The 14,350-nt window shown below is 42.1% G+C and overlaps 1 pseudogene across 1 annotated transcript in view; it reads left to right on the forward strand.

Annotated features, from left to right (window-relative positions):
- LOC309552831 (A.superbus venom factor 1-like) overlaps positions 1 to 14,350 on the forward strand; it is a 319,818-nt pseudogene that overhangs the window by 190,503 nt on the left and 114,965 nt on the right. The window contains exons 24-27 of the transcript XR_014226164.1: positions 1,567 to 1,653; positions 6,780 to 6,983; positions 11,112 to 11,187; positions 12,551 to 12,710. The product of XR_014226164.1 is annotated as an A.superbus venom factor 1-like (transcript). The remainder of the gene's footprint in view (positions 1 to 1,566; positions 1,654 to 6,779; positions 6,984 to 11,111; positions 11,188 to 12,550; positions 12,711 to 14,350) is intronic.

A 14,350-nucleotide genomic window follows, 5' to 3' on the forward strand; every position in this document is an offset into this window, starting at 1 on the left:
GCATAGCAACGGCACCCCAATTGAGGTGCGATTTTGCAGAGGTTTTTGCACGATAGATTGTGCTGCAATCACGGCAAACTGCATGAGGGGAAGCTTGTTGTCCAAAACAAGCTCCTGCAACATTTTGGGCAACAAGCTTCCGTGATGTGGTTTGCCACAACTGCAGCACGATTTATCAAGTGACAACCATCGCAATTTGAGGTATTATTAGGAATAATAGCATTGCAAACGCGTCCCGTATTTTACACAATTCTGGAATTGCAGGCAGAATCAGGTGATTCTGCCTGCAATCCAAGAATGTCCAGGTTTGAATGGAGCCCTAGAGAGAGAGAGATACTGCATCCTTTGCATTTCAGTGAAAAGAAGGGAAATAACGTTTCTCCATGGGGAAACAGACATAAAAAGCATGGCTGAAGTTTTGTTTTTGCGGTATATTACAGCACATTGTATTGGGCAGCTTATTCAAAATGTGCTTCCAATGCACCCTAACGTGATAACAATTGTAAAAGGCCTGTTTTTTGTATTGCAACATATTACAGTGTGTTGCAATGAGCTAAAACAGTAGCACATTGCCCTACGTTGGAGTGACATTCAAAATGAATTGCAACACAATGCAATAATGCATGTAACATGCATTGCAGTAACACACATGTTACCAAAACACAGTAGTGTGTATACGGCCCCTTAAATCTAGGGTTGTAAGTAGGGCGTGGTGTGGTGGCAATAACACACACAGTCCAAGTGTGATGTAAAGAGCTTGTATTAAAGTATTGCAAAGACAGTTCAACCAAAAACCCTGGGGGAAGACAGTCCAACAGAGAACATTCACAGGTCCCAACAGCATATAGAGAACAAGTTTCAGCTGAACGGACAGCACCTGTTAGGAGGGGCAGAATGCTGCCTGGTGGTCTTGTGCTCAAGCAGGAAGATGTTCAGAGAAGTTGCAAACTCTACACTTTCCCTCCACGTCAAGAACCTTTCGCTGCCGCTAGTTCTGTTCATAACAGACAGGGTACCTGTCCCTACTTGCAAATGTGTGCTAAGTCTGGGAGCCAGGGCCTTATATAGGCTCGACCTGACCCAAGATGGCTGCTAGAATCACATGAGGTGGCAGCATCCAATCAGATAGCTTCCTCAGTGACCCAGGAAACCATAGTGGAACCATGTTCCTCTTTGCATTCTCTCCAACTACAATGCCACTGTGGACAAGTGCCATCTACTGTCCCTTGTGTACAGTTTTGGATACCATTGTTTTTGCCGTTTCACAAGAGCATGCAGTTTTGAGGCTTGACATATTTAGTGTCTATTTACTAGATGAAACCTCATCTTTTTTTATATATATCATTTTTTTTTTTTTCTAAAATGGGTACTATATCGTGTTTGTGTGTGGTAAAATGAATTTGAGCATGTTTTTTGAAAAATATAGATTTGATAAACAGTAGCACAAATATTATGTTAGATAAACAAATTGTGGTCACCATTTTAGTCTTCAGGGTCTCTCTATTTAGAAAATGTTGTGAAAAGATTTATTGGTTAATGTTGGTCCATTAATATTTCATTCTGCAGCTGGAGTACAGGAGCAGCTGATCAAAACAGCGGATATCAAAAATGTTGTTCCTAATACACAAATTGAAACTATCGTAACAGTCCAAGGTAAGTTCTGTTGGAGCAATATTTTGATTTTGCAGAGACAGCGACTAGTAGCTCAGTTCTTATTGCATAGATTTCAACTGCCCCACCAGATTTGCTGGGGCATCTAAGTGCTTTGTCCTGATCAGGGCTTTTTTTCAGCTCGAACTTGGTGGAACTCAGTTCCACCACCTTTGATTCAGGTCCTTGGCTCCCTGCTCATGAATATCACTTGTAAACACAGAAGTCTGGCTTCTCTATTAACAAGTGACAGCTTGTCACCCAATGACTTCCATAGATCTGATCTCCTGAGTGGCTCCCACTGATTGCAGGATGGGGACAAGGGAGATGCAGGTGCCCAGGGTGCAGTGGGGATATGGATGCGGACTACTGGATGATCTCCCTGAGTGTGAGTGGCAGAGCCACCCACAGTGTGTGGAGAGGTATTAGAGAAGAAGAAGAGGGGTGAAAGTGAGATGTGGATGCAGAGGTAAGCAGCTGTGGAAGAAGGCTGAGCTCTGCACTAAAGCCTCGTAAACACGCAACGAATTTCCGCTGACCGGTCGTCGGTCTTTTGTCCAGAGTGCGTGTCTGTTGGTTGGAATGTGCTCTAAACTGCACACGAATTTTCCCGTACGACAGAATTCTACTTCATGATGTCATGTGTTGGATTGCTTTGTATGTGTTCTTTCTCTCTGAGCATGCCTAGTCTTGCTCATAAGATTTTTCCCTGTCGAAATCTGTACTAATGAGATGGAAATAGGACTTGTGTTGACGGAGGACAAAAATTTTATAGCCTGCACATCAGGATTTTGTCAGCCGAAAAGTCAGAGTCGGCTGTCGAAAGCACCATACTAACAATCCGAAAATCGGCAGATCGGTTGTCGGACAAATTTTCCCTTCTGAATTTCTTATCGTGTGTACGGGGCTTTAGTATGTAGCGCACCCCTGAACTCTGCACATGGAGCACCCCTGAACAAACTCTGCACATAAACTCTGTACATAAAGCACTCCTGGTATTTATTGCCACTTTAAGACCCTTCCATTGTTATTAAAATTTGACCACACCCACTAGTTGATGCAGTTTGGAAGGTGTAAAAGCCCTGGTCCTGACGAGACTCTTCTATGACTAAGCCCATAAGGGGGTGAAATGTATTAGAGGGCGCTTCCATTCTCTTTTTTAAAGTTGCTTTGTCCTGATGATGCTGTGTCCTGGTCTACATCCCAAAATCAAAGCATCACCATTATTTGAGTTTCTAAGCATGTGTATCAACTCATAGAAGTGTATTAAATGAGGAAATGATCATGGTTCAAGCAGACAAGCACCCTAAAATTAGGGGCATGGCACCTAGAAAGGCACTCCAGAAATGAGATGTGATCTGGGTGGGCCTGCCTAGAAGGTGGTAGTCCTAAGTGTGGGCGGTATGGACACTGTTCCATAGACTGGTAGAGATGTCCTGAACTATTCGCCGGCGAACAGTTCCCGGCGAACATCGCTTGTTCGCGTTTGCCTCGGCGGGCGAACATATGCGATGTTCGGTCCGCCCCCTATACATCATCATTGAGCAAACTTTGACCCTGTACCTCACAGTCAGCAGGCACATTCCAGCCAATCAGCATACCCTCCCTCCCAGACCCTCCCACATCCTATAAAAAAGCAAGAACAGCATCCATCTTAGATTCATTCTGAAGCTGCAGAGTTAGAGCAGGGAGAGTGCTGCTGCTGCTGAATTAATAGGGAAATCATTAGCTAGGCCAGTTTTCTGTGTCCACTCCTGCTGTAAGGACAGCATCCTGACAGCACCCCAAAAAGCCCTTTTTAGGGCTGGTATATCAGTCTGCTTTTATTTATTTTTTCTATATATATATATATATATATATATATATACAGACTGTACTGTGTGCACACCACTCGTATCAGGTGGCACAGTACCATGCAGATTAAAAAGTAATTTAATTTTTACCCTTTAATATAATTGCAGTTGCCTGCCAGTGTGTGTCAGGCCCACTGACTGAACTGTGCCCACTGCCAATGCCCACCACTCATATAGGGTGGTACAGCACCTTGCAGATAAAAAATGTGTTTAATTTTTCCTCCTGTAATATAATTGCAGTTGCCTGCCAATGAGTGTCAGGTCCACAGACTGTACTGTGCCCACTGCCCACCACTCATTTAGGGTGGCACAGCACCTTGCAGATAAAAAAGTAACTTCATTTTTTCTCTGTAATATAATTGCAGTTGCCTGTCAGTGAGTGTCAGGCCCACAGACCTTACTGTGCCCACTGCCCGCCACTCATATAGGGTGGCACAGCACCTTGCAGATAAAAAATTAATGTAATTTTTCCTCTGTAATATAATTGCAGTTGCCTGCCAGTGAGTGTCAGGTCCACAGACTGTACTATGCCCACTGCCCACTGCCCACCACTCATATAGGGTGGCACAGAACCTTGCAGATAAAAAATTCATGTAATTTTTCCTCTGTAATATAATTGCAGTTGCCTGCCAATGAGTGTCAGGTCCACAGACTGTACTGTGCCCACTGCCCACCACTCATATAGGGTGGCACGGCACCTTGCAGATAAAAAAATAATTTCATTTTACCTCTGTAATATAATTGCAGTTGCCTGCCAGTGAGTGTCAGGTCCACAGACCGTACTGTGCCCACTGCCCACCACTCATATAGGGTGGCACGGCACCTTGCAGATAAAAAAGTAATTTCATTTTTCCTCTGTAATATAATTGCAGTTGCCTGCCAGTGAGTGTCAGGCCCACAGACTGCACTGTGCCCACTGCCCACCACTCATATAGGGTGGCACAGCACCTTGCAGATAAAAAAGTAATTTAATTTTTCCTCTGTAATATAATTGCAGTTGCCTGCCAGTGAGTGTCATGCCCACAGACTGTACTGTGCCCACTGCAAATTGACTGTTTGCGGTTGTTTGCGGTGCGTTAAACGGGGAGTTTGGTCTGTCAGAGTTTGGTCTGTCACTGTGAAGCGGGCGTAACCCTTACACTACCTGATCAACACAACATCATACCTGATCGTATTCACACACTGGATGTTTTAAAGCACGGTATTCCAAACAATTTAGGAATGTTAGGTGATTTATGCCCTTTATGGATTAAAACCCGACTCTGCGTCAACTACGTAATTTTCCATGGGAGTTTTGCCATGGATCCCCCTCCGGCATGCCACAGTCCAGGTGTTAGTCCCCTTGAAACAACTTTTCCATCACTATTGTGGCCAGAAAGAGTCCCTGTGGGTTTTAAAATTCGCCTGCCTATTGAAGTCTATGGCAGTTCGCCCGGTTCGCGAACATTTGCGGAAGTTCGCGTTCGCTGTTTGCGAACATAAAATTTTATGTTCACGACATCTCTATAGACTGGTACAAATATGTTGCAAGTATATCGGTGATGAGGACATGCCCCCAGAACTCCTTTCTCACAGAGTGTGGGCAGGCTGTGTAATAATATACACCAATCAGCCATATTTCTATAATCCCCCACCTAATTTTGAATAGGTCCTCCTTGTGCCACCTAAACAGCCCCAACCTGTCGAGGCATGGACTCCACTGAACATCTGAAGGCAAGTCATCAGTAGGAGATTCGTGTAGCCCCCACTGGCTTGTGTTTTTCCCATACTACACCCTGGTGCCATCTCTTCCCCAGGTAGACCTTGCACACACACCTGGCAATCCACATGATATAAAAGAAAACACAATTCATTAGACCAGGCCACCTTTGTGCTTTCAAAGTGGTCTAGTTGTGATGCTCACATGCCCATTGTAGGCACTTTTGGGTGGACACAGGTCAGCATGGGCACCTACGCAGACCCATGCGAACATAGTGTGATGCACTGTGTAATCTAAAACATATTTATCTTAACCAACATTATGTTTTTCAGTCATTTGAGCTACAGTTGCTCTTTGATTGGATCAAAATAAACGGGCCAGCCTTTGCTCCCCATGTGCATCAATGAGCCTTGGTTGTCTAAGACTCTATGCCAGTTCGCTGGTTTTCCTTCCTTATATAATTTTTGACCACTGCAGCCTGGGAACATCCCACAAGTTCCCACTGCAGTTTTGGAGTAACTATTACCCAGTCATCTAACCAATACAATGTGACCCTTGTCAAAGTCGCTCTAAATAAAACACTATTGAAGGAATCCTCTTTAAAAATTTAGAAAATGTATTTTCCTCTTTACAAATGATAGCTTATAGGTAGTAGCTGTTTGCTTACTTAACACTGTTATTACTAGATTTTGTAACCCAATAACCCACCAAATGTCACTTTTTTGAATAATAGTGTTTCATAATACTGAGTTAAGCATGATGAATACATTAGTAGCCATTGATTATATTACATGGCCTGTTCTCTGGACATTTATAGGGGGGTTATTGCATGCTCTATTGGGCCAGCTAACACTGCCATGATGTTCAGTAGCCCTGTGTCAGTGTGCTTCTGTTTTTATGCTTTGGACTGCCTGAGGACACACTGCCTAAATTGTGGTTGCTTGGCGTTATGCCCTTAGGGATCTAAGGGACAAAGGGAGAGCCTCATCACATGACCTGCCAGTCACATGGCCATCTCTCCTCCAATGACAGAGTTCTCTCTGCAGTGTTAAGACCTCCATGAAGAACCATAGGCTTAACATAACTGACCCTGTATTTTATGAATAGGCTGTAAATTGCAGCCAAAGTGTTGAGTAATACTGTAAAGTTGAATAGAGAGTGGGCAGCAGTATTCACTCTCTGTTATAAATTGGTCCCTTAGTGTACATACACTGCTCAGCTCTTTAGTTCAAGGGAGACTCACATTCTGTGCTTTGGTACATGTTGATGAAGAGCTTGGAGGAAGCAGTAATTTATTTATTGGCCATTGGAATAATTGGCTGGTTGGGGGCTGATAGCTCCCAGAGAACTGTGAGGGTCAGATGAGGATGGCAGTGGGTCCTATAGTTTTTGTGCTCTCATGGTTCACAGGAGTGCTGGAACTTGTTACAATTCTAATTCAGCGCTGACAGTGGTGCACAAGAGGTAAATCTAACTCTTTCTTTCCCCAGGTAGCTTTTTTTAAATCTAGCATTCATTTGAGGGGCACAGGCACATGCCCGGAGATCAGTTTTAACTCAACTCTTTGCATTTCCCAGGGACACCAGTTAGTCAGCTGGTGGAGAGAGCCATTGATGGAGACAATCTGAATCACTTGATCTCAGCTCCCGGGGGTTGTGGAGAACAAAACATGGCGAGGATGACTCCCACTGTAATTGCTGCTCATTATCTGGATTCTACCAAACAGTGGGAATACATAGGCATACATCGCAGAGCAGAGGCCATTGAGCACATCCGTAATGGTAAGAAATAAATGCCTGTACTATTTTTTATATATATATAGGCTATAGTGGACACAGTCAACAGTGGACCCCCCATAAAATGCATCATTATATGTCCACATGCACATGTACACGCCCTTTGATCTAAGTGCGACTTTAATTCCTGAGAAGCATACAGCACCCCATAACCAAGTAGCCATGCCTCAAAGCTGCCACTAAAGCCAACTAAGTTGGAAAAGGACAAGGCCACAGCTTTATCAAAGGAACCCTTAGCGACTTCTGGAGGAACCCAAGTTGAGAATGATTCCTTTAGGGAGTAATTTGCCTTAAACTGTCACAGACAGTACATCAAAGGTGGGAACAACAAAATTTATAATGAAGGCATCCTGGACAGCAACTGAATCTATGTGGCTATGGAGATCTATGAGGGGAGAAGCAGCTCTTGCTGTACATGGAGGGGACACACCAAGAGAAGTTTTGATAAAACGCATAAAACCAAAATTTACTGGACCTCAAAATGCATAAAGTTTCTTGCACATGAAAGTTAACATAAATATTACACAAAATACTATGACTTAACCACTTCAGCCCTGGAAGGTTTTACCCCCCTTAATAACCAGGCTATTTTTTGTGATTCGCCACTGCATTAATTTAACGGAAAATTGCGTGCTGTGACACTGTACCCAAATACAATGTACATGTGACACTGTACCCAAATACAATTAATGTCCTTTTTTTCCCACAAATATAGCTTTCTTTTGGTCTATTTGATCACCTGTGCAATCTTTAGATTTTGCGCTATAAACAAAAAAAGAGCGTCAATTTTGAAAAAAAACGCCATATTTTTTACCTTCTGCTATAAAACATTCCCAATAAAAAAATGTAATTTTTTTTTTTTTTTTTATCAGTTTAGGCCAATTTGTATTCTGCTAAAAATGTTTGGTAAAAAAAATCCCAAAAAGCGTATTTTAATTGGTTAGCGCAAAAGTTATAGCGTTTACAAACTACGGGATCGATTTTTGGACTTTTTATTTATTTTTTATTAGTAATGGCGGCGATCTGCGATTTTTAGCAGGATTGCGACATTGCAGTGGACAGATCGGACCCCTAACTGACATTTTTGACACTTTTTTTGGGACCAGTGACATTACTACAGTAATCAGTGCTAAGTAATATGCACTGTTACTGTATAAATGACACTGGCAGGGAAAGGGTTAATACTGGGGGTGATCAAAGGGTTAAATGTATGCCTAACATGCTTACTGACTGTGTGTGTGTGTGTTTGTTGGTGTGTTTGTGTGTGTGTGGGGGGGGGGAGTTCTGTGACAGACACAGAGAGATCGCAGTTTCAGCGTAGCTGAAACTGCTGATTTCTCCCTGCCTGTCTGACCGAAGATCCGCCTGCTTTGTTTACATAAGCAGGCGGGTCTTCTTTCAGTTTCTCGGATGATCGCGGGAGGGCAGCGGCAATCGCCACCGCTCCTCCCACGGCCCACCTCCCGCTGTGTCTAAACCACATGCACTCCAGTCACATAGTACTACGTGACTGGATGCAGCCGAGCCGCCCTGCCGCGGTAAAAAGGCGGAGGGCGGTAGGCAAGTGGTTAAACATACACTCCTATTCCCAATATCCCAAAATATCAAATAATACTTAGCTCTGGTAGTTGAATGTCAACAGCTTACACTGAATAGCTGGAGGAACAGGACAATAGGGATTCCTGGCTGCATGCTTGGTCTTTCTACAGCTCCAAAAACAGACTATTCCTCATGCTATGGACTCTTTTTATAGTCCTGTATACCAGAGACCACCCACAGGATGTAATCATTCCTCTTGACCACTCACAGGTCATTCTGTGAGTGAGGTCATCAACACACGGTTGCACTTCCCCCCACAACCACATGGTCAAATGGGTATGTGGCAGCCATCTTTAAATACATGACATCAAAAGCTGTCCGGGACTCTCCCTCCTGGTTGGCTAAGACACAGCAGTGGGCGTCATTGACCCCCCACTTCTGTCATTCAAAGTCAGTGAGCCAATGAGGAGAGAGGAGGTGGGACCGAGCCATGGGTCTGTATCTGAATAGGCACACAGAGCAGTGGCTCGGCTTGGCTCACCCTATAGCAAGCTGCTTGCTGTGGGGGCACTCTGCAGGAGGGAGGGGCCAGGAGCGCAGGCATGGGACTGGAAAAAAGGAGGATCTGGATTGCTCTGTGCAAAACCATTCCACAGCGCAGGTAAGTCTAACATGTTTTTAATTTTTTTTAAATAAAATACATTTTATATATACCCCCCCCCCCAAAAAAAAAAAAAAAAAAAAGCAATAAAATTTATTAGACAAACCAAAAGAAGAAGAAGAAAAGGTGTCCCCATTGGAAACTATAAAGTATAACATTTAGGATTTCCCATCACTGTCCCAGTAACAATGGTCACAGGAGAAATAGAGAAGGTGAGTCCCTCCAGAGGGACATTTCTTCCAGTTTTTTCTTCTATGATCGTAGGGGAGGGAAACTGAGTAAGCAATCACATACTTTCTTTATCTTGGCCATTAACTTTCACTAGGCTGGATGATAGACCTAAAGTAGTTCTAAAAGCTTAAGGTTAATTACCTTTTAAGCATTCTATGCATTAAGGTAAAAAAATCCAGTATCCGCTCCCCCAGCCTTGCCCCCCTCCACCAAATACTTACCTTCCCCCTCTTTCGAACCAACGCTGTGCCTGTGTAGAGCATCGCTGCTCTCTCTCACAGGCACAGAGACAGCAGCAGGACCCATTGTGAGTGTGGGGGTAGAGGGGGTGGGGCAAGCCATGCTGTGTGTGCCTATGGACTCACAGAGCTGATCTGGGTAATTCAGCATTACTGGGTCCTACTATCAGAAAACATTGTCTGGCGCACAGGGGGGATTCCGCTATCCTTATGTGGATGGAGGACCTGTTCATCTACTCATCAATAGCCAGCTTTAACCACTTGCCGACCGCTTACTATATATATACGGCGGCAGAGTGGCTCCTACAGGCAAACCACGTATCGGTACGTTGGTCGCCTGGTGGCAGCTAGGGGGCAAGCGCGTGCCGCCAGGCGCCACGCTCCCACCCCCAATCATCAGCAGGGAAGCTGATGCGTGTGTCAGGCGGCTCCGATTGCCGCCTGACACCCGCGATCACTCCCCGCTGAGGGAGATGGACAGTCAGCTGTTGTAAACACAGCCGACCGTCCTTCTCCCTAAAATGATCACATAGATCCTTCTATATAGGACCACATGTCTCTATGGTCATCTCAGAAGCCATGCTCCAGAGTTAGAATCACTCCCCTAGGGTCACATTTAACCCCTTGATTACCTATACTGTTAACCCCTTCCCTGCCATTGTCATTATTACACTAACAGTACATATTTTTAGCACTGATTACTGTAGTAATGTCACTGGTACCCCCAAAAGTGTCAAAAATGTCAGTTAGGGGTCCGATCTGTCTGCCGCAATGTCGCAGTCCCGCATAAAATCGCAGATCGCCGCCATTACTAGTAAAAATAAATAAATAAATAAATAAAAACGACATAAATCTTTCCCGTAGTTAGTAGTCATGATAACTTTTGCGCAAACCAATCAAAATACGGGTATATATTTGGGTACAGCATCGCACAACCGCACAATTGTCCGTTAAAATAACGCAGTGCCGAATCGCAAAGTAGGGCCTGGTCATTAAGGGGGCAAATCCTTCCGGTCTTAAAGTGGTTAAAGGACTTTATTTACCTAAGTTTAACACCAAACCACCTTTTCCCTACACATAGTGTGGTAGCAGGCTCATGGGATTTAAGGGAGCAACAATGTTTTGCTGTGAAAGAAATCAATGTATGCATGTGCAGACAGACAGAAAGGGGTTCTGTAATCCAGCAGAGAAGAACTCAGGCAGAGCTGACGACACTTCTTGGGATTTCGGGCAGCAGACACAGTGTTGTTTTTTTGACACGGCACACACTTTATTGTCACTATTAGTAATATGTTCAGGGTCTTGCATGAGATATCCTCCCATTTACCATTGCTTGAAAACTTGACCTCATCTTTCTGCTTTTTGTTTAAAATGCAATATCCTAGAGATCATGCTTAGTTGAATACCGTAAGTGCATTTATGAATTTCTATTTTGGAAAACAGGTTTAACAAATCAGTTGAGATACCGCAAAGCAGATGCTTCCTACAGTATCTGGAGTTATACACCATCAAGCACATGGTAATAGAAACAGCTTTCTGTGCTTCTGCATTATGTACATTTATTCTAGGTTTGAAATCCATCTTTTTTTTTATTTTTAAACATGATACGAAACAAAAGGTAAAAGAGTTAGAACACCTATCAAGTTTATATTGCCTGAAATAAGAATATTCTCAAAAGGCCTTTTGCACACACAGATATTTTAGATCTACTGTACCTTTTATAAATTTTCACTATTGATAGTGCACAAAATGCGCATATGAAACAACAAAACTCAATTACCATAAATATAAAAGAAAATCTGCACAAACCTGTGCATGAAATACATTTATAGTGACCACCCTTTCAATGTATCAATCTAACTTTCACATCAGGACACTAATCCCACCTCACCGTATATATTTTATTATTCATTTAATCCTAAAAATATATATCCTTATGGATGTTTTAAGAGTGATTTAAAATGTATTATATAAAGAATCTTTCACATAATCTGAGCAAAAATATAACACTCTTCCGTGCTCAGAATACCTTAGTGGAAGATATAGCTCCTAAAAAATAAAAAATAAACACACCTTTAATACATTTATAAAATGTTTTGGAATATATATTTTTAGGGTGGACTCCTGACACAAAAAAAATATGTAAAAAATATTCTTCAATAGCCCAAAAGAATATAAATTTACTGCGTGTGCATTAAATGCATTTGCAAACCTAGATATTACTTTTAAAAGTATGTTACAGCTGTGATATCATCACTGGGCTGTAGATAGCCTATGCAAAGAGAAGGAAAAAAATGTCAAATTCCTGTTCTGGGAACTAAAAGGTCTCAAACAACAATAAAAACCCAAATTAGGTTCTTAATTTTCCACATGCTGCTCATTTCATCCTGGGCCTATTTTACCTCCTCCTTTGCCTAATATGATTCCACATGTTTATGTATCTCCTCCCCTGCTTAATGACTCCACTTGTGCCTATTCTGTCTCCTCCCCTGCTTTTTTTAAATTATTTTTAGTCTCCTCCCCTGGGTAATATAACTCAACTTGTACATATTTATCTCCTCCTCTACTTGATATGGCTCCATTTGTGCTCCCTCCTTGCCTAATGACTCCAATTGTACATATCATATTTTTCTCCTCCCTTGCTTAATATGACTGCATTTGTGTTTATTTTTCTCCTTCCCTGCCTAATATGACTCCATCTGTGCTTATTTATTCCCTCCTCTGCTTAATATGATCCCACTTGAATTTATTCTGTCTCCTCCCCTGCCTAATGTGACTCCACATGTGCTTATATCATCTACTTTATGGGACTCCATCCTTTATGATATAAATCCTCTGGCACTCTCTAACTTACTAGTTTTATTATGACTTACCTTCCACAGGCTCACTGCCTATGTTGTGAAAGTGTTTGCCCTAGCTCAAGACTTAATCAACATTGACAGACATGTACTATGCGACTCTGTGAAATGGCTTTTATTGGAGAAGCAGAAACCAGATGGCATGTTTGAGGAAAATTACCCAGTATACCAGCAGTGGATGGTGGTATGTAAATAATAGATATAATGCTTGATACTGTAGATATGACTTTTATCTTCTGTTTACCAAACTGCTACTAAAATTGTGTCTGCACAAATGAATAAGTTGCTGGCAGCTTCTGTACATTTTAAAAGCATGCTAGTCTAAATCTTTGTTGCATGAAAAATACAGACTTTTTAGCCACTGTATTTGTATTTCTTCGAATCTACAATTCTTAGAGAAAAAAATGCAAAAGGTCCCCCAGGAAATCCATAGCATATTTTTTGGGTCTAATACCGATTTTAAAATTCCTAAAAATCCATATCCTTATTCCGAGCACACAGCTTGGCTGGTCAGGAAGGGGGGAGGGGGGGAACAAGCATGCTCCCTCAATATGGGAATGCCTTACCAAGGGGAGCCCCCAGGCAAAGCATCTACTCTGCACGTTGATGACAAGGGCCTATTTCCCACAACCCTGGCCCTGTGTTTGTGAGGGTCTTATTGGAATCTGAAAGCCTCCTAAAACAATAAGGGGGCACCTAGATACCAGCCCTCCTATGTTAACCACTTTAAGACCAGAGGATTTTCCTGCTTAACGTCCAGGCCACTTTTTTCAACTTGGCACTGCTTGACTTTAACTGACAATTGCCCGGTCATGCAATGCTGTACCCAAACGAAATTTGCGTCCCAAAAACAGAGCTTTCTTTTGGCGGTATTCGATCACCTCTGTGCTTTTTATTTTTTGCAATATTAATAAAAAAAGAAAAAAATTTGCAAAAAATTTACATTTTCTACTTTGACAGTTAAAAAATATCCAATATATTCAATTTTTGTCATATAATTAGACCAAAATGTATTTAGCTACATGTCTTTGACAAAACATTCTCAATGAGCATATTTTTATTGGTTTGCGTGAAAGTTTTGGCGTCTACAAACTATGGGGTAAATACTGGAATTTACGCAGCTTTAATTTCTGACTGCCTATCTCAGTAGTTGAAGTACTAAAATGGCAGGGCAGTAAAAATCCCCCCCCCCCCAATTACCACTTTTTGGAAAATAGTATTTTGGGGTGTCATTTCACATATACAGTGGGGATCGAAAAGTTGGGCACCCCAGGTAAAAATTTGTATTAATGTGCATAAAGAAGCCAAGGAAAGATGGAAAAATCTCCAAAAGGCATCAAATTACAGATTAGACATTCTTATAATATGTCAACAAAAGTTAGATTTTATTTCCATCATTTACACTTTCAAAATAACAGAAAACAAGAAAATGGCGTCTGCAAAAGTTTGGGCACCCTGCAGAGTTAATATCTTGTACTGCCCCCTTTGGCAAGTATCACAGCTTGTAAACGCTATTTGTAGCCAGCCAAGAGCCTTTCAATTCTTATTTGAGGTATCTTTGCCCATTCTTCCTTACAAAGTCTTCCAGTTCTTTGAGATTTCTGGGCTGTCTGTCACACACTGCTCTTTTAAGGTCTATCCATAGATTTTCAATTATGTTGAGGTCAGGAGATTGTGAAGTGAAAAAGTAAAGTGCGCTGGTCTGTGATATGCTGCTACCAGATAAAAAAATATGTGATAAAATAATTGATGGTGCGCTATATCAAAAATTATAAAGTGTGTATTCCAATCAATACAAACACAATTCCAAATATAAACAAAATA

The sequence above is a fragment of the Pelophylax lessonae genome (assembly GCF_965119305.1).
Source record: "Pelophylax lessonae genome assembly, chromosome: 4".
NCBI lineage: Eukaryota > Metazoa > Chordata > Amphibia > Anura > Ranidae > Pelophylax > Pelophylax lessonae.